We start from the raw sequence: 22,450 nt of genomic DNA, 5'->3' as shown, positions 1-22,450 counted from the left end.
GAAACATCATTGAAGGAAACAATGAGGTGAGAAGATTAAGAGGACACAGAATAGAAGCTGTGAAAGAAAGAATCCACAATGACAAAGAGACTAGAACTGCAAGCACTGAATTTTACAGGCTAACAGACAGATTGTTCCAATGCAAATCAAATTGAATGACTTCAAAAATAGAACAAGATGATGGAAGCTAAGAATAATGGGCATTCAGAAGAAAAGAAGCAGGAAAGTAGCCATAACACGGTGTGCATGGGCATAAAGGATGAAATGCTCAAGAGCTGAGAAGGACTAGCAATGCTGTTCAAATAGAAATCATTCACATAATATCATTTAGAAAAATCTTACTGTTCAAAACCCTGAGGCACACAATTGTCAAATGCCAGGGTGCTAGAGATAGGATTCTTTAATTGGCAGAAAGAGAAAAGACAATTCTAAAGAACCAATAATGATGACTATCTGATTATTATTGTGAATCAATGAAGGAATGGATAAACATGAATATAAACCCTGATATAAGAGTTCCAGATAGAAGTGACTACAACCACACTCACAAAATTGTCTTCCTAAGGTGGTCAATAGTTCACTCTTTCAGCCATGACTTCGAAACCATCAAGTCAGAGGCTTAATAGAGTTATCCTAATTTGTCTCCCTTCTATACAGTTTGCCAGTTCCACATTGGAAGTTTTAGTGCTTGTCTCTCTCTATGTCTCTCTCTGTGTCTCTGCCTCTGGATTTTTCTCTGTCTCTGTCTCTGTCTTTTTGTCTCTGTTTATCTGGTTTTGTCTACAGGTTGTTTTTTTGTTTGTTTGTTTGTTTTTTTGGTGGGGGTGGGGAAGAAGAGAGGTGGGAAGCAGGCAGCAGACTATCCTTTACATATACTTTTGTTGTCCTTAATTCTTCCTTATGAATTTCCATTTCAGCCATGGGAGCCTGCCTTGATGTGGTAAACCCTAAAAGAATCCTGGCAACAACAACAATAAACTCTTGGGCTAAGTCCTCCTTCCAGCCATGTAGTAGAATCCCTTCAATTTACATGAAAAAAAATGTAAATAACTAAGGCTTAAAGTTCTTAACATGAAGTGCCTAACAAGTATCCTAGATGACAGGATCTAATTTTGTGTTTCCTACTTTCTTACAAATTTCTGCCCATACTTACAGAATTGGAATTTTGTTTTTGTTTTTATAATCTTTTCATGTGAATTTCAATCTTTCAAATGTCTTGCTGGTACTTTAAGGTTTTTTTTGTTTTGTTTTGTTTTTGTGTGTGAGGGGTGCATTCACTACTGATTACATATCATGGTGTTTCTAGATTTTGTAAAAAGTAAATAGTCTTTGATATCTAGTGTGGCTTTATAAAATGATCCCATTGTAGACAAATGAGCTGTAAGTAGTCTTAAATTTATTCAGATTGGTTACTAGATGGTATATAAATAAGACATTGATATAAATATACTTGAAACTCATCTATCTGAAGGGAACTTTTTCTATATCCTTGATGATCATGAGAGACTTCCATATAATGGCAAAAGATGAGTAGGGATTTTAATAAAAATCACATCTCAAGAATCTGTTACTATTCATGAAATTTTGAAAAGTATAATGGGAATAATAAAATTATCTGTGAATAAAAATTATTTGTCTGAATTGATTTTAAAATGGACAAATCTTAGGAAGTATTGTAGCAAGCAATATAATACTTCGTATAATATATTGGATATAATACATTAGCAAACAAAAATTAAGGACACGAAGTTTAAGCGATTTAAACAATGTTAGGAGAATTGAAGGAGCAAAAATTGTAAGCCTGCTAGTAGTACTTTGGGTAGAAGCTGGTCTTGGACACAGGAAGGTAAGACTTCACATTCAAGCTAAAATATTTAATCTTTATATTACCCTTTACAAATGACTTTACCTTTTTCTGACTCAGTTCTTTCATCTGTAAAATGGTAATAAAAATATCACTCATCTCACAGAGTTGGTAGGTGAAATAATATATTTGTAAAATATTTTGCAAACTATAAAATACTATGTAAATACAAACCACTATTGTTGATTATCATTCAATGAAACTTAACAATGGCAGTATTTCCTCCATTGTCATCCATGTAATGCCAATATAAGTCAAAAACTGTCTAGCACAGAATCATAAAGCACAGATCTGAAGTTAAGATGGATTTCAAAGGCCGTCAATTTCAATAGTCTTTTTTAATAGATGACATAGTGGAAATTATGTGACTTGCCAAGATCACACAGATTACAAACATCAGAATCAATATTTGAACCTGGTCTTCTGACTCCAGGGCTCCCACCACATCACACTGCTTATAAGTTTGAACTTTATATACATTGAAGATGATGCATAAAAGGATTTGTACAAGAATTGAGAAGAATGAGCAAGTATTAAAGATCTTCATTTACATTGCTGGAAGCAAAACTCATATTGAATCAATCATAAATCCAATGAAATCCCAGGAAGATGTGTGCACATACATGTGTGTGAGCCCATGCATGTGCACATGTACTCTATTATATTTCTTACCTTCTGATTATTTATTGAACATCTTGCCTATCCAATAACTCAGATGTGAATAGGTTATATAATGAAACTCTTTCATAAATATAAAATATCTCACAGTAATCTTCTGATATGACTAATATAAATAGTACAAATAACTATATACAATTATGATTATATATATATATATATGTGTGTGTGTAAGAATATATTTTTGTTTATATTTGTGTTCTTTCATTTCACTCATTTCTGACTCTTCATGATCCCATTTGGGGTTTTCTTGGCAAAGACACTAGAGTAGTTTGCTATTTCTCCCCCAAAAAGAAAAAGCTTTTTTTCTCTTTTGTGTTCTTCCATTACAAATATTATGCACTATGATTATTTGCCTACTGACATTTTTATTTGTCTATTTAGACTAGTAAGCACTTAAAACCTTGGTATTCTGTGTCAAATAGTATACTGCTTTTCTTTCTTTACTAATAAAAAAGAAGAATAACTTATCAAGGATAAGAAACATTCTCTCTTCATATATCCTATAATTAAAGACTATTTTCCTATTTTCATGCTATATGCCTACTCACTGTATCATAGACATTTTCTTTTTCTTTTAGTCTTATCAACTATTCCCAGACCTTGTAGTCAAAGTCTAGGTACCACATAGCCTTAAAGAATGCCTCTATTTAAACAAATTGAGTGAGCAAAAGCACCCTTATTGCCTCCAGAAATATGTTCCATATTCAGCTTCCTATATTGTGATTATCACAATCAGTATCTCAATAAGAACCTACCAAGCAGGAATTTTCTGGCTTCCTACAGACCATTTTAAAGGGGAAGAATTCAATTTGACTTTCCTCAAATTTGATTTTCCACATAAAGAACATTTAGGAGGTTAAATCTAAGTAATCAGCAAATGACATTATGGAAATTTCCATTTTTAAATTGACAAATAATGCAATTTTTGTTTTCATGCTGCTTATATTACCCATTAACCTTTAGATTTTTAATAGGGCAGCTAAGTAGAACAGTGAAGAGAGAGCTAGGCCTACAATCAGAAAGACTCAGCTGTGTAATAACTGTGTGACCCTAGGCTAGTCACTTAACTCTGTTTATCACAGTTTCCTCATCTGTAAAATGAACTGGAAAAGGAAATAGCAAATCATTTCGGTATGTTGGCCAAGAATAAATTCCAAATGCAATCATGAAGAATCAGATTCAACTGATCAACCAGAGTTTTTAATACACTAATATAAATTCTTCAGGTTACCTTTAAAAATAAGAGATGGTGTGATATGTTAGATAGAGGTTTAGTTAGCCTTGGAATCAGAAAGACTTAAGTCCAAGCCCTAATTTCAATACAATACCTGTGTAACAATAGGCAAGTCATCTGACTTCTCAGTTGACCCAAGTAATCTTATTGTGGACTTGCATCACTGGAAGGAGGTTCTGTATGGAGTTTCTTTTCTTGAAGAATATAAGAAATTATGTCATTTGGATCCTCGCATTTGCAGAAGGGCAAACTTACAAAAGGTATTAAGCCACAAAATTGAATAAACAATAAGAAAAAAAGATTACTTTGAAAAGAATAATATTGAGGAGAATAGGGTGAGAGAGTGTCTTAAAAATCCAAAAACCAAAGATTCTTGAGTTTACAAAAAAAACCCAATCAAACAAAAACAAAAACAAACAAACAAACAACAACAACAACAAAAGTCACCGTCTATGTTTGGATCTGTATATTTTGATCTAATTTGTTCCACAAATTGATCACTTCCACTAATTAACAAGTAATGCAACATTTTAATGAGTACCGCTTTGTGTTGTTATTAAAGACTTAGTACTATTGGATATATTTCCTTCCCACATTCCCACCTATTATTCCCCTTGAGATTGTTTACCTTTTGTTCTGCAAGATGAAATTCATTTTTGTGACTATGTAATGTAACCCTTTGGCAGTTTGAATTATATAGCAAAGAACAAGTAAGCTAATTTACATTATCTTGACATTTTGCTTATGTTGATTTGATCTACCCCATATATGATAACTATTTATCCAAGTATTTAGTTTTTTACTTGCCTGGAGTGCTTTATAGTTATATTCATAGATTTCTTATTTGTGTCTGGGTAGGCATGTTCCCAGCTGTTTTATAAATTTTGTAGTTATTTAAATAGAAATTACCTCTTCTCCTATTTTTGTGACAATATGCAAAAATTTTCATCATTGAATTGAATCTACTTTTTAACCTTCAACTCTAATGAAATTGTTTTACTTATTTTTTTTTCAATTATCTAGTGCCCTCTAAGGAAACCATTATATTTTCTGTATTAAGCAATATTTTTGTTTCATCTTTACTTGATTTTATTATATTTTTCTTGATATTACTATCGCTAAGATTTCTACTAGTACAACAAATAGTAATGGTGATAAAATATATCCTTACTTTACTGCCAAGCTATTTGGAAAGAACTCTAGTTTGCCTTCATTAGATAGTGTACTGATTCCTGATATTATGTTGATAGTACTTCTCATGGTATTTATTACATTGTTTTATAGTTTTTTTTAACCATCATGGGGATTGTATCTTGTCAGAAGATTCTTTGGAACCTATCAATATATTCATATCATTTATTATTCTCAATATTAATACTATCACATTGGCTTATTGTGACATTTTCAATATTAATTAGATAAGAACACTGATTGGTGCATTTCATGTAAAAAGGGACTTCTTGTATTAAACTCAAATAGTGATAATTGTTTAAATGACATGGATAATCTTAAAGATAAGTTTTCTCTCATTTTATATTATATTTGTAATTATAATTACTTGGTGCATTGGCAGTAAAAAATCAGAAAATAGAGTGCTGATAATAACTTTATATTTCATAGTGTTCCCTTTATGGAAAACTCCAATATAATAATGCTTTTAGAAAATTAATATAATTATTTTCATTAAATATACAAACTATATAAAAATATTTCAGTTCATTATTTTAAATCATACTTCCTTTGAAAAAATTAATGCTGTAAGTTAATTATTCTAAGTAGCTATCAAAATGGCCTCATTAATTTTGTAAAACTTTTCTCATCAAATAGATTATATAGACAGGAGTTGCATTAAAAAAAAAAAATTCCCAGAACTTCATACATCCTAAAGGTGGCCCTTCTAAAAAAAAATCATAACAGCAGAGGGTGACTATAATGAGGTGTTTTCTGCCAGATTTAGAATGAGCATGGAATTCACTGAAAAAGCTCTGAAATGTTATCTGAGTTTGATTCACTCAGCACAAAGATGATCATCTGTAGGTGCCATAAATCAGGGAACAACATGGTGTCAGAGGAAAGTGTGGGAATTAGAAATGGCCCAAAGGGTAATTAAGAGAATAATAATAGGAGTCACCAGGTTGTAGTTCATTAACAATGTTGTCCTCTCTTTAAGATGTGTAGGGAACATTATCAAGAACATATATCTGGGAATGAATGTGGGCCAGTCAAGAAAACAGAAGGAGAAATAGCAACAGCTGAGTATTCTATATGTGTGAATAATAGTTATAGAATATTAAAAGATTGAGTAAGGATGGTTGAATGGAGATATTATTGAACTATAATTGGGAATGTGGTGGGTCTGATCAATGACACCTCAATCATGATAGAAATATGAAAGGGAAACTTGTAGATATTTGATGACCTGGAATTTTGTGAGGGCTTGAAATGAATGATAATAGTTTTCTATAAACTTAGTGGTTTTCTTCTATAAGTCATTCCAAAATTAAAGAAACAGGGTTACCAGCCATCACTTTGGGATCCCTGCACATGCTCCATGGACAAAAACCTTCACTGGTAGGATCAACTATTTAGAATAACAAAGGGCAGAAACAAAAAAATTCCCCAAATAGGAGGAAAAACAGGAACATAAAGGAATTTCTTTTTAAAACATTTATTAAAAAAAAAAAAAAAACATGGGAAAAGAATGATTCAGGATATCAAGGCATGGATGATCTGTGACCTGTTTTGCAGGGTATAATGCCTACTGTAGTGAGAGTACGGATAAATCAAAATACTAATAGTCAATAAACTTTTATTAAGTACCTACTGTTTACCAGGTACTATTCCTAAGTGCTCGAGGTGCCAAAATCCAAAACCAAAACCACTACAGACAACTTTTGTCCTCAAAAAGTTCACAACCTAATAAGATGACTTTCAAAAAAAATATGCAAAGCAGGCTACACTGCATATAAACAGGAAATAATTAAGAGAGGTAAGGCACTGAAGTCATCAGAGTTTTGAGAAGGAATCCTGTAGAAATTGGAATTTTAGTTGGGAAATCTGAAAAGCCAGTAGATGGAGATGAAAAGGGAAAATATTTCAGTTAAAAGAAAAAAACACCTGAGCTAAGGGATAGAGCATCTTGTTTGTGAAACAACCAAAAATCCAGGTCATCAAATCAAAAATATATTGTAGGGGAAAAAAATGTAAAATGACTGGAAAGGTTGGAGAAGGTCAGCTTTTAAAAAGCTTTGAGTGACAAACAGACCATTTTGTATTTGATCCTGAAGGCAATAGGGAGCTGCTGGAACTTGTTAAGTAGGGCAGTGACAATACTAGACCAGCATTTTAGGAAAATTCTTTACTGTATAAATAGAGGAAGAATTGAAGTGAACATAAACTTGAGGCAGGCAGATCGCTCTGCAGACTATTAAAATAATCCATCCAAATTAGTGGTGTAATGTTAGAGAAGGGAAGAGGGTGTATTGGAGAGATATTGCAAACATGGAATCTACAGGTATTGTTAATGGATTGATTACAGGGGTAATAAATCCTGGGGATATGAGCTGTAAGGTTACAACATACTTTAGGATATTATTAGACTGATAGCCTGAAGGCCTGAGAGAATGGTGTTGCCCTCTACAGTAATAGTAAAAGTAGAAGGGAAAAAATAGAGAATTAAGGGAAAGAAAATGAATTCCATTTGGGACATGGGTTTGGAGTGATTACTAAACATTCAGTTTGAAATTGCTAAAAGACATCTAGAGATGCGAGTTTGGATGTTGGAAAAGAAGTAAGAGCAGAATAATTACATGTGAAAATTATAAACATAGAGATCATAATTAAATTTATGGTTGCTGATCATATGCTTAAGTGAAACAATATAGAAGCAGAAGAGAGCTGAAAACAGTAGTCTATCACATACCTACAGTTAGAAGAATAAAGGAAACTCATGAACATGGGGGAAAATACTATGTCCTATAGACTTTTCTACATAGACCACCATTAGGTTTGATTTTTTTTTCATTTATTACATATTTTGATATTCAAGTCCCTCTCTCTGTGTAGGTGGACAAAACTATTTTGATTGAAAGCCTAGGTTCAAATTCTGCCTCAAAATTGGCTATTTATACACCCCAAGACAAGTTACTGAAATTTTCTGAATTCTACTGTTTTCATCTATAAAATGGTCACAACTCCTCCATCCAGCTGAAGTGGGGATTAAATAAAATAACATGTAAAATATTTTGCATAGCTTAAAGTGCCAGTAGATATTATTGTATTTTATTATTTTAGGGGGAATCATTATTTTTATGACTTTTTAATAAGAAAGAAAGTCTTGGTATAATTTATTATTCTGCTGTTATCTTTTAGCTCAGACAGATAAAATAACTTGTTTATTAGTAGAATAAAATCTATTGGAAAGTAGTCATCTTCTTTCGCTACAAACATACTCGGTACAATTCCAGTAGCACATAGGATTATAGGCATATATAATTCATCTTGTTGCAACATGGCTTTGCTCCCACAGTCTGTGCTTCTTCTCTGTATTATAACATTTTGATTCCATTCACTATAGAAATTATGAGTATTTGCTATGGCAACATTTATTAAAATATTGTTCTTGATATTTTTAATAGATAAGTGTTATATTCAAGCAACTGTAGAAAATTGTTTTGTCTGTGATAATGGTCTATTTCCAATACAGTTTGTTGTTTGAATTCTCCAAGAAATTTTGAGGTCCGTGTGAAAGATTTGTTTTATGAAAGATGGCAAACTAATTTAATTTCAAGTGAATACATAATTTGAACAAAAACTTTTGAAGCCCACCAAAAATCAATTATACTCTGTATAAGTATAGATTAAATTGAGAAATTAAAAATAATTAGGTGAATTTGTATATTAAATCATTTAGTGATTTTGATTCTTTTAGGGAACATAAGGAAACTGAAGATCCTTACAATTTTTACACTGCAGAATCGAATGTCAACTATTAAGCTGTTTGGAAAAGGTTATGGACTGAAAAAGGTAATTCTTATTCAACATTATTATGTGATATTCAATTCATTCCATTTATTTCAGTCCACAGACTCAGAATCATAGATGATTAATCTTTTTACAGAAAACCACTATTAGCATTAGAAAATAATTTATGAGTTTATAGGCATGTCAATGAACAGAATAAAGACAGACTAGGGAACAAAGCAAAGTCTGATTTATTTACTGATGGTGTCTTTAGTTTCTATGTGGTAACCATTATTGTAAGAAATGATATTTGTTAGTCTTTATACATGCTCTTGAGATGTAGAAGAGAATTAGTTGTGAAGCCACATATGAGTCAAGTTCTTCTTCCTCTTCTCTTAGAGATTTTCCCTTCAATCAAAGAACATGGATCTGATTGGTCAAAATTCACGGAACTAATAAGCTTCTTGGAAAGCAAATACTATTTGCCTTTATGAACTAGGAATCATACTTTACAGTTCTGAAGAAATTCTAGAATACCAAAAGGTGCAGAAAGATTGCCATGTTTTCTTTATGTGACTTATATACTGCAGCAATGCCTCTAACCCTTGTGAATGAATATAGCAGAGAAAGAAGCAGCCATATTATTTCCTATGACCATGTCATAGAAAGACACTTAAATTACATTTCCGGAAATCTGTTGATGAAATGGTGATCTTAGCAATATGGTCATATCCTGAGAATAATGTAGATTGCAATTCATCTGTCCCTACCCAACTTCTTCAATTCTGGAGAACACAATTCTTTTTGGATGTCTCGGTGTGTCACAAAGGTGGTTTAATTTCTCAAAGAATATGTTAGTAGAGAAAAGATTCAGATAGATTCTACCCTACTAGGAAGATTTGGAGCACCACACCTTTGTCTTTACCAAATATAACCTTATCAATGAACAGAATTATTCTTTGTCAATAAATTGATCATTTGGTAAGTAATCCTATGACTATGTCAATGAAAAGAAAAATACAAAATGATCCCCATTCCTGCGTAGCTTTGTCAAACTTCTGCAGTGACAGAGAATTGTCTTTATGACTATTTAATTTATTATGTGTTTTTCTTTTTAATACATAATGGAAAAGATTGATTATATAATGCATAAATGGGAGAACTGAGTACATTGTTAATAGATGCTTTATATTTCACAGAGCTGGTGTGGTATAGTGGATAGAGAACTGACCTTGAAGCCAAAAGGACTTGAATTCAAATCCCATGTATGATGCATGCTAGTTATGTGACTATTATCAATAATTTCATCTCTCAGTCTTCTAAACAATTTTACTATAAGTAAACAAAGAGAATTCTGGGCATTGGGAGAGAGTTCACTAAATCACTAAGTCCATAGGCTTAGTCTGTGTCCTTCTATAGAATTACTTCAAAATTTAATGGAAAAAGTGTGAGATAGTACAATTTAAATCTCCATTCTGGTTAGTATATTTTAAATTTTAGTTGGTTATATTTCATATATGAATGCACATATGTATATGTGTGTCCGTCAGTTATTTAAGTTGTGCCTGACTCTGTGACTTCATTTGAGGTCTTCTTGGCAAAGATACTGCAGTGGTTTGCCATTTCCTTCTCAGATCATTTTACAGATCAGGAAATTGAAGCAAACAATATTAAGTATCTTGCCCAGAGTCACATAGTAAGTGTTGGAGGCCAGATTGGAACTTGGGGAGGTGAGACTTTTTGACTTCAGTTATGAAATTCTGACCCCCACTAATTGCATGTTTATATAAGTGCATGTATCTATATGTGTGTACACATATATCATGTTATTCTAGTTTCTATTTTAAATATAATTTCCTTATCATTAAAATTGTTTCTTTAGTTGCCATGTTAAAGGTGAATGAAGCTAAAATAAAAATGCCCTCTGAGATATCTTCCACTTCTAGATCTACAGTTCCATAATCCATCATTCATTGATTAGTCAGTCACCTATTATTTTATTATTCTTAATGACTATCTACAAAGATTGTTTAGTTGTGTGGAATACATGCCATCGGGAATGATTTAGGGAATTAGAAAAATTTATGCTCAAATCATAAGCATTGTGAGTAGGAGGGAGAGGGAAGAGAGAGACATAATAGCCATCATGTGGAATGGATATTCTTGGAAGCTCCAGATGGCAGAACAAAGTCTGACAGGTGGCATTTACCAGGAGGCAGATTTCCACTCAATATGACAAAGAATTTTCCAACAAAAAGCCATTCGAAAGGTGAATATTTGCCTTGTGAGGTAGTGAGTTCTTCTTGTCACTCCAAGTATCCAAAAAAAAAAAAAAAAAAAAAAAAAAAAAAGCCAGATGGCTAGATCTCAGGAATGTTCAAGAAGAGATAACCACCAGGTGGCAAGTCATAATAGCTGGCTCAAAAAGCCTAATATTCTATGATTTTGTGATTTCTAGAAAAACAAAAGGAAGTAGCTGACCACGAACTCTTATTTTAGTCGTGGAGAAAAATCAAATGAATAATCTGATGTGAAACACGATCCCTCAATAGGGCCTTAGTCATCCAAACTGGTGATCCATATGAGTAAAATGAATCCCTCTAAGTATTTCAGGCTAAATTCTGTCCATTCGGGACACACCTTCCTATATTTCAAAATGCAAATAAAGATTTCTCTCTATTCTGAGGTTCTTCTCAACTGCCACAAATCAAATGGATCTCAATATTTTAAAAAATAGTTATTATTGTTAAGTCTGAGATATGATAGTCAAATCTATCTCTGGACTATAATAACAGTTATGATAATGCAGATAATAATTGCAATAATAAATTGTGTTTGTGCTTTGAGCTTCTGGGGAAGACTTACCTCACAATAACACTGAAAGTTAGGTAATGGAGGGATTTACCAATATTTGACAGACAAGGAAACTGATTTTTAGTGAGGATAAATGGCTTAATCAAGGACACAATAAAAGATAGTGTAAATTTTAAACGTGCAAATATGCAAATACATACATACACATGTACATATATTTGTAGATATTTAGTTTAAGGGCTGTATGCTGTTATTGTTGTTCAGTCGTTTCATGTCCAATTCTTTATGAATCTTTTGAGGGTTTTTTGACAGAGATACTAGAGAATTTTGCCATTAACTCCTAAAGCTCATTTTACAGTTGAAAAAACTGAGACAAACACGTTTAAGTGAGTCACCTAGAGTCATTCAAGTGGTAAATGTCTGAGGTCAGATTTGTATTCAAGTCCTCTTGGCTCTAAGCATGGCACTCTATGCCTTCTACTACCTAGTTGCCATAAGGTTTTTATTTGTGTATATATGTGCATATGTATTTGTATATAACCATACATATATACTGTATAGTTTTAGATAAAAAATACCCGAATTTTATAAGCTATTATTTATAATCTACCAATCTATTCAAATTCACAATCAAATTCTTATCTCCCACCTCCATCACTTGCTTCTTCTTGTTCTTCTTAGGATAAAAAATGATATGTATGCTCCCTTTCCACATGTGTTTAAAGGCAATTGGGTTGAAATTTCTAAATCTCCTTTTTCCCATCTTAAAGACCACCAGTCCTTTTTTATCTTTTATCATGTCCACATTATCTTTTGTTCATGAAACTCTCTCTTGCCCACAATTCTCACTCTCATGGTTCTACTTTGGGAAATAAACTTATCAGTTCCATTCTTAAAATTTGGAGCAGAAAACTGAATACCTTATTCTTACCAGGTCAGAATAGAATAGGAATAGAATCTCCTTCAATCCAAATGGGTCCTGAGATGTGAGGGCTAGAGAGTTGCCTCAGGAAGTCAAAGGTTCACATTGCTCTTCAGACACATACTGGCTCTGGGAATTGAAGCAAATAACAGTGATTCTTGAGAACATAATTTGAAGAATAGTTACAGATCTTTTTTAGATAGACATGTTTCTCACCTCACATTTACTATGCCAGTGAAATCATAGGTCTGGAGAAAAATAGCTCATCTTATTTTGTTTGTTCATTCCTTTGTTTGTTCATTTATTTGAATGCCACATCTTACTATTAGCTAATATTGAGCTGGCTTTCCACTGGAGCCTTCAGATCATTTTCTGTTTAACCACACATTCCTCTTCCCTATTTCTGTACAATTGATTTTTTAAAAATTCTACCTTAGAACATTATGTTTATCCTTTCTCAAATTCATCTTCAGAGCACTTAAGAAGCACTCAATAAATATTTCTTTAAATAGATTAAAAATGAACACATTACCTATAACTTACTAATCGACATTTTCATATCATTTTTCCAGACATTATCTCATTTGAGTCTCACAAGAACCCTATGAGGTAGGAAATTTAGCTATTATCCTACAATTGTTTTTACCCCAATTTTTTTTTCAGGTAAGGAAATGAGGTCCAGAGAAAATTTTGCCCTTTATCATGTCTTTCTGATAGCAAATCTGATGGCATTACCCACCGTACCACCCTTCAGTATTAGCAAATTGCCTCATTTCGGTAGATTTTTTTTTCTGTTTTTGTCCTTGCACAACCACCTATTCCACTTAAGGCAATATTCTCTATTTATTGTTTTTAATACTGATTCATTCACATCTAAATTGCACCTTTTATCATAAGCTTCTACAGTCAAAAATTCTGTAGCATATAACAATGGCCCCTGAAAGGAAGAAAACATCTGGACAGGGAAAGGTTGCTGAATTTTCAAAGATACATACAGCCAATAAGAAGAGCCATTTGATATCAAGCAGAAAAATTGCCATGATTTCCTCTTTTTGTCATATGTCTGACTCCACTCCTTTCAGTAGGAGGATTCAGTGGGCATCATTAAGAAAGTTACTGATGACAGAAATTATTCCTTGAAATAAAATATCGTGAATGATAGAGTATCTGTGAGTACGTGTGTGTGAGTAAGTGTGAGGGGGGAGGGGGAAGGAACAGAGACAGAGGGAGAGGGAGAGAGAGACACTGACAGGGAAAGCAGGGGGAGAGAAGGGGAGACAGACAGACAGAGATAGAGATACAGAAACAGACACAAAGACAGCTACACAGGGAGACACAAAGACACAGTGAGGCAGAGACATGCAAAGACACAGAGAGACAAAGCAGGAAACACACAAAGACACAAAGACAGGAATAGAAAGACAAGAAAGGGACACTAGGAAAAAGATACATAGAGAAGAGGGAAGTTAAATAGAGGAGAAGGGAAGAAAGGAGAGGGGAAAAGAGGCAAGGGAAAGGAGAGAACAATAATGGAGAAAAGAGAGGAGAAAAGAGAGAGGAGAAGGGAAAGGGGAGAGGAAGAGGAGAAAAGGAAGAGTTAGAGAAAAGAGAAGAAAGCAAGAGAGATTTTTGTCCTTCAGGTTTTCAATAAATAAAACAATCAAAACTATCTTTACTCTTTCAACTCTAATTATTCTGGAAAAAGGGGTGTCCTGAATCACAAAGTTTTTACAATAATTTTCCAATTTTTTTCCCCCATCAGCAATAAGTTGTTTCTTATTTTCCCCATCATTGTTGCTGACTCTTGTTGCCAAGTCTTCTGTCTGCTTATTGGACACTCTTCCCTTTTCTGCCTACTCCCCATCCCACCTCCAGTCTCTTTTGGTCTCCTTTTCTTGGCTGTTCCTCCGAGTTTTGCCTTTCAAATTTAAATCTCTAGACCTGACCTCTCTTCAAAGCCCCAGGCTGATATTGGCAGACACCCACTTTATGTTTTCAGTTGGGAATATTAATATCCTGGAAATCACACTCAGCTTCCCCATTTGAAAATGTGCTTCTCTGCCCAAATTTGCACTCCAGTAGCTAGACCAGGGGTCTGGGAGCCAGGAATATACCTGATATGGACTGGGTGCTATAGGGTTTATTGACTTAACTTCACACCCCCAAACTAAAAGACACATGTAAGTTGCTAATCAGTGTCAGAAGTTTCCCTATGATGAGATCCCTTAGAAAGATAGAACCTGCCCCCCCCCTCTCTCTCTTTCTCTCTCTCTCTCTCTCTCTCTCTCTCTCTCTCTCACTCTGTGTCTGTGTCTGTCTGTCTCTCTTTCTCTTTCTCTCTCTCTGTCTGTCTCTCTCTGTGTCTCTCTCTTTCTTTCTCTCTCTCACACACACCAGACACACATTCCCTCCCTTTCTCCCTCCCCCCCCCCCTCTCACACACACACACACAATGCTAGGACTATCTGAGCTAGAAGGTATTTGAAGGTCATCTAGTTCAATCTCTTCATATTACAGATGAGGAAACAAGTTCTTGAGAGACTGAACAATTTATCTAAGACCAAGAAGAAATTAAATATCTGTCCATTATGAAGAACTTTGTGGTCTCCAAGGGGACAATATGCCAAGATAAGTTAAAGCTTTGAGGGTTTGGGGAAAGGAAAGGAAGTAAAAACAGCAACCCATCTTCTTCCATTTAGTCAGCATATTCCCTTTAGCTCCTTTAGATAGTATTTATCATTTGCCTTTGTATTGTTTTTATGCTTGATTTTTTTCACTATTATGTAACATAAAATTAGTTGATTTTGGAGTTGAGAAGATACAAGTCCCATTAATACATAACAAAGCAACTTAATCTCTCAATCTCAGTTTCTTTATCTCTAAATGGGAATAGTAACAGCACTTAAAACATGGGTTTGTTGATAGGAACATGATACCTTATGGCAAGGACTTTAAATACCTAGGTATTATATGATTCCTAGCACTTATTATTCATAAAAAGCTAACTTCCAAAATATATCTTTGTCATATTACCTATAACACTCATCATGGAGCTTGCAAAGAGGAGGTACTTTATAGTTCAAGGAAAGAAAATTCAGAAAAGTGCTTAAAATTATAAAATTTTAAATTAGCAGAATGTAACTTTTTATATTTCAGATACTAAAATTGTTATAATTATTTTCTCATTTAACAAGTACATTCTGACTTGCTCATAACTATTCAGTGTTCAAGAGATGATATATATATATATATATATGGTATATATGATCAATATATAGATAGGTAGATAGATATATTATGTTCCTCATTGTTAAGTGTGAGTAACTAGAATCCTTGTTCTTTTTACCCACTTATAATTAATTAGGTTTTTTGTTTTTATTTTTTCCATTTTTTTTTTACAAATGAGTATAAAAAGACCAAAAAAAACCCCAAAAACCCAACAAAATGTCAGTTTAAGTCAATAAGTATTGCTTGATAACCTAGTCTGTATTAAGAACATTTTTAAATATTGAACTCTACAGAAGTTCAAAAATGTAATGGGGAGATATAGACACTTTTGTACAAACTGAATTTATTGAGGCTAAATTGAATATGATTTCAAAAGACATAATTAAGGAAGACTGAGAATGGCATTTTACAGAAGATAGGCTTTGGCTGAATCTTGAAGGAATTCAGAGAAACCAGAAGTCAGAGATGACTAAATTCCAGTCACAAAGAGCAGCCAGGAAATAAACCTTGAAGTCAGGAGATGAAGTATTTTGTATAAGAATAAGCAAGAACAACATAACTGGATTTCCAAGTATATGAAGAGAAACAATTTAAAAAAGACCAGAAAGGTAGAGAAGGCTCAGTTTAAAAAGAGCTTTAAAAACCAAGCCTATTTTATATGGGATATTGATGGTAATATGGAGTAGTGGATTTTATTGATTAGAGGTGAGGTAGTGAGGCAAACAGCCTAAGTAGATTAGTTTGACAGCTGAGTGCAGAATAGACTGAAAGGAGGAAAGATTTGAGTCAGGGAGGACAACCAGTAGTTGTTAGTTGAAAAGATGAAATTAAATAATGTATGGAAAGTTCTTTAAGCATGGAATAGTGAATGTCGGTACCAGGATGGCAGTAGCAGTGTCAGAAGAAAGAAGCAGATTAGATAAAGGATTATCTCATATGTTGAGAATTTTTTTTCCCAAAAAGCTACTTGCTTCTTTGTCAAGAAGTTTCAGTTGAATTAGGATATAGGAAGCCAGATTGCAAAATTAAGAATAAAATTAGATGAAAGGAAGATGGGACAACAATTAGAGATTATTTTTTCAAAGAATTGAGCTAAACAAGGAAGTGAGTGAGGGGTTATAAGATAATAGCTAGTGGAGAGGAAACAATCAGAGAGTTTTGGGGGTTTTTCTTTACTTTATTTCACTACTACTACTACTACTATTACTACTACTACTACTACTACTACTACTACTACTACTACTACTACTACGATGATGATGATGGCGGAATATTTGTAAGCAACAAAGAACAATCAGAGAAAAGGAAAACATGTAGAATTAGTGAGAAAGAATAAAAGAGGGACTAGAGTGCTGAAAAAAGTGAGTTTTAATGGGATCAATTTTGAGTGTTGAAGGCTTTTCCTTGGAAAAGGGAAGCATAGTCTCTTAATTTGAAAAAAGGATAAAGGAGGATATTATAGAGAAGATGATCTGAATGATATGAAATGATGAGGAGTAGAAATAAGGGACTTCTTGGCCATTTTATTTTCATTGAAATATGAAGCAAAATTCTCAGCTCGGAAGAGTTGGTCAGTGAGTTCTTTGAAAGGCACAAGGAAACCAAAAATATATATATATATATATATATATAAAAGAATTGCTTTGGTGGAAGTTAGCAAATTAAATAGGAAAATATAGAAAAATTGGCTACTAGGTATACTAAATTTCCTGATTTTCTGCAAATTGAAAAAAATATTTTACATACATTATACTATTTGATCCTTATACCAATTTTCTGATGTAGGTATTATTATTAACCCACATAGTTTTAGATTAGAAAACTAAGGCTTACTATTAAATTAACTTTTAAGTAACTTGCCCAATGCCAATCAGTTAGTATGTGTCTGCCTGAAATAAGACCAAATCTTAGAATGATGTTCAAAGTCCCTTAAAAGCTGATCAAACCCTACTGATTAAGTCTCATTTCCCACTATTTTCCAAATCAAACCAGCTATTTCTATGGAATATCCCTACAACTTGTGTTCATATAATTATAACTGATATTCACCTAGACCTATAAAATTCTTTACATATATTTGATTTTTACACCATATTTGTGAGATAAGTGATTTATTTATACCCATTTTATAGTCAGAGGAACTAAAATCCAGAGAGATTAAATGACTTGGATAGACTCATGTAGGTAATATCAAGTTGTGGTGGACTTTGAACCCAAATTGTTGTTTTATTTGTTCGTTTTATTTTTTCTAAAACGAAATCCAATAAATTTTATAATGCATTATGTAACTTTTTTTTTATAATTCCCACTAGGGATAGTCTCCTCAGTCCTATTTCCATTCTAATAATAAATCTTTCAAAGCTAAAATTAAGTCAATAAAACAATCATCATTTATTTATTAATCATGTACCAAGTGATTATGTACTAAGTACCAGGGATCTCAAGATAAAAAGAAATAATCTCTAGCCTCAAGTAATTTACATTATATTTTGGAATAGTTAAATAGTAGGTGATAGGTAGAACAGAGGACTTGGAATTTGCAAGAGTCAAGTTCAAAACTGACTAACGTATTCGTTACCTCTCCAGCTAGTAAAAATACACCCTGGACAAGATATGTAACTCTGACTTAGTTTCTTTATTTGTAAATAGGAATAATAATCACGTCTATCTCTCAGGGTTGTTGTGAAGAACAAAATAAATACTATTTGTAAGATTCTGGGCAACGTTTAAAGTATTGTATAAATGATAGTAGCAGTAGTAATAGCAGCAGCTGCATTAGTAATTAAGGAGGCAACATATACACATATAAGTATATTCAAATCCACCATGTCTTGTTCTTTTGCCTGGAGTTTACCTTGATATCAATTCTACCCAACTTCTCCAACCTCTTTAATTTATATCACACATTTTTGCAATTAGCATTATTTTACTTTATTTATTAGTATTTGTAGCTCATCTTTTTTCCCCTGAGGCAATTGGGGTTAAGTGACTTGGCCAGAGTAGCACAGTTAGTATGTAGCTCATCTTAAGAGGATGCATGGATTAGGCAATAGAAAGATGCTCTGACAATCAGGGATAATTGGGCTTCAGTTCTGTTTCACATATTTATTAGTCTTGTGATTTTGCATAAGTCATAACCTCTAGAAGCCTCCATATCTTATCAATAAAGTGAGGTAATAATCATACGAACTACAAATGGTAGTTGAAAAGATGAAATTAAAAAATCTATGAAAAGTTCTTTTTAAGGATGACACATCCCATTTCTACCCCAATAAAGTATCAACCTTTCTTATTTACAAGATTGTACAATATGACAGAAACCATGTCTCATACTGATTTAAAATAAACAAAATCATCTCAAAAAATCATCTCAAAAAAATCTGGGAATATTAAAGTACTTATAGCATTCTTCAATTTTACATTGTGATACAAAAAATAGAATAAAATTTTGGGGCTAGTTTTTGGAGGCCTTTCACTTCATGAGACTACACTATATTTTCTCTTTCAAGAAGATTTTGAGTACTCTCTGAAAAGTATTATTTTCTTTGGGAATGGCAGGGAGTACATGGCAGAACAAATCATAGTTCCATGAAAATATGTCTAACTGAATCATTGGAAATTAAGTTTCCAACTTGTATTTTTCTTTACTAGGGACCATCTCAGGAAGATCCACTTTCATAGACATTGCCTATCAGATGAAAGATAAACCTTGGCATTGTGTGAAGTGGAGATAAGTTTTAGTATACTGGAAAATGTTTCCAATCTTCTTACAGTCATCTGAAGCTTTTCTTCTTCTCTGCTACCTTTTTTCTTGACTATCTCCTTATCTCAGCAGGCTCTCACACATCCTCCTGTCTCTATTTCTTTTATGTCGACAAATATCTCTTTCTTGCCCAGAACCTGCATTCTCCTATCTGGCTTTTGATGAGCAAGTTTAAAATTTATAATGTGTGTGTGTATGTGTGTTTTTTTCCCAAAATGTTGCATACAAAATTCAGAATTAAATCAATTTTTTAAGGAATAAATTTATTTCCATCATTATTGGTCATTAGGAGGTTATTGACAATTCTACTTATTTTATTCTGAATATATATTTCTGAAAGACTTAAACCGGATATTTTAATATAGGCTAGAATATTTACATTAATTCAAATTAGTTCTCAATTTTTTGTGGATGGAGTGGGATGGATCTAACCCTTAATATGATATTTGTTAAACTCCTTATAATCAGAGTAAATGATATTTTATCTCAGCTGGTTGATATTCTTTTTGATACAACAAACATGTATTAAGTTACTATAGTAGTGAACATAGGTAGAAGAATACTTAGTACTGGGAGAAATAGGAAGATTAGTAAGGCCATAGTACTTTGCCTTGATATTCTTTCCAAATTATTGGATACTATGATTGAATAATTGAAGGAATAAGTGAAAGAAAAGCACTTCACTCCAGTCTCTGCCAAAAAATCCCAATGGATTCAGAAAGAGGCAGACACAAATGAACAACTCCTGGGAGACTGTATCATAGCAGTGTACTGTTTCATATCAATGCTGAAATCTTGTTAAAAGTGAATACAAAGGACAGAAGGATTTTTCAGTTAAATGGAAAAATATCCCCAAATTTCTCCTGGATGAGGCAGAAAAATGGATAAGAAAATAAAGTTTCTTCCAAAGTTAAACCAATGAATCTTCATTTGCTAGATAGGGCATGCAGATACATTCTTTCTTTACTTATGGTGTGTCTGCAAAAACTTAACATGAAAAATAATATAACTTAATCACTAACATGTTGAAAAACATGAAGCAATTCTATGAAGAAATTGCCAATGATTTTTCATATTAAATAGTATTTTTCTTTCTTTCTCTTCCTTCCTTCCTTCCTTCTTCCTTCCTATTTTATTCTTTCTCTTTCTTTAATTTTTCTTTTGTTCTCTCTCTCTGTCTCTTTCCTTCCTTCCTCCCTCCCTCCTAACCTCCCTCCCTTTTTTCTTTCCTTCCTTCTTTTTTTCTTTCATTCTTTTTTCCTATGGAGAAAAATAGAAGGAAAATGGAAAAAATTCTAAAAAAAAATAGAAATCACAAGTTGCGACTACTCTCTTTGAAAGATTATTATATAAGTATATATACACACTTATACCTACATCCATACACACACATACACACACACACACACACACACACACTCATATATATATAAAGTAATCTTATGTATTTTCAGACTCTGGAAGGTATGTATTGTACTTAATTATGCTGCCTATTTAGTTATACTTAAACAAAAATGGAAAAAGCAATGCTTGGGTGAATCAATATATCCCCCTTGAAATAACTTTATGGCCTCCCTAGAGGTCCTCAGCTGATAACCTAAGACTCATTTGTGTACAGTAAAAACTACTGCAATATAGGACCCTATTAATGCTAGGAGTACAACATCCCTTCTCCCCTTTCCTCTCACTAGTATTATCTTCTGCTTAAATTGGACTCTTATCATCTAATTCCAATTGATGTGGCAATCTTTTAATGACCAAGGCACTGATCAGGTGCTCTGGGGGTGTCAACATTTTCATATTCATTTAAGGAAACAAGTTCTATGTTGCTGCAGATATGTCCCATGTGAAACAGTTTTCTGCATATTTTGCTTCTGACTCATCAGTGCATCCGCTCATTTAAGTAGAAAGCACAGATTTTTTGCAAATGAAATTCAGTCTTTTGCCATTAAGAAATGTAATGGCTGGGCAGTGGTGGGTCAGTAATGAGCCATTAGTGACTTAGGTGAAGCGAAAATAAATGACTCTACAATTACAAATGGCCTTGCAGTACACACAGAATCTGCGGGCACCAAATGGCAGTGGGAATCCAGGTGCCAAGATTTTCTACTTCCTTGGAAACTCAGCTAAAGAATACAAACAATTGGAGTCCAGCAGCAAAATAGTTGACCGCATGCACACATTTCAAGTCCTCATTAAAGTAAAGTCACCAGAGTCAAAGCAAGAGCAGTGTAAATAATTATGCAAATTACAGTGCATACTCTTTGTTCTCTGCTGTTCTTAAAACCACACAGAGACTCAAACTGACAAGATTAGTGCCTTTTTGTGTCAAAAACAAGTCTTTTCTCCTCTGTGGAACTTTTGAATGTGATTTGACACTGAACTAAAATTCATGGGAACCAATATGGCAAATGGTGCTCAATTTGGTGTCATGAGTCTTGGGCTAAGAAAGTTCTTGGTGACATGGAACTTAAACTCTAATGAAGAAAGATACAGAGATCATGGTTGTATAGGAGAGAGTTTGATGTAAAAGTATTATCTAGCAGATAGTCCTCTGTAAAGGGCAGAGAGTCAGACTGTAAAGAAGATAATAAAGACTTTGGACTTTATCTCTGACTATTCTCATGGTGATTACTCGGCTAAAACAAAGGCTGGTCTAGAGACCATCAGAAAGCTACCAGAACATTACAGTCCTCTCTATCATATTCACTTTCTTATTCAGATTTTATCTCTTTCTGTTTAACTGGCTGTTTCTCAGCTGCTTGCAAGCATATCCATGTCTCTACCATTCAGAAATCCTGACTTGATTTACCCATCTCTACTAGCTATTGCCCTATAGCTGTCCTATCATATCTAAATTCCTTGAGAAGATTTTGTAGAAACAATGCCTCCTATACTGATTTTCTCACTCTCTACCTCTGCAGTCTGGCTTCTGAGCTCGTCCTTCAACAGAATCTTCTCTCTTGAAAATTACCAATGCTC

At 33.3% G+C, this 22,450-nt stretch overlaps 1 long non-coding RNA gene across 1 annotated transcript in view; it reads right to left on the bottom strand.

Moving 5' to 3' along the window:
- Positions 1-22,450, bottom strand: part of LOC116422197 — a 39,423-nt gene that overhangs the window by 6,435 nt on the left and 10,538 nt on the right. Inside the window, exons 4-5 of the long non-coding RNA XR_004232750.1 lie at positions 12,487-12,606; positions 3,874-3,973 (exon numbers count right to left, since the gene is read on the bottom strand). This is a non-coding gene — a long non-coding RNA (uncharacterized LOC116422197). The remainder of the gene's footprint in view (positions 1-3,873; positions 3,974-12,486; positions 12,607-22,450) is intronic.

This window comes from Sarcophilus harrisii, chromosome 3 (genome assembly GCF_902635505.1).
Source record: "Sarcophilus harrisii chromosome 3, mSarHar1.11, whole genome shotgun sequence".
In the NCBI taxonomy this organism is placed as follows: Eukaryota; Metazoa; Chordata; class Mammalia; order Dasyuromorphia; family Dasyuridae; genus Sarcophilus; species Sarcophilus harrisii.
Note: the sequence above shows the minus strand (reverse complement) of the source record. Positions and strands in the feature narration are given on the sequence as shown.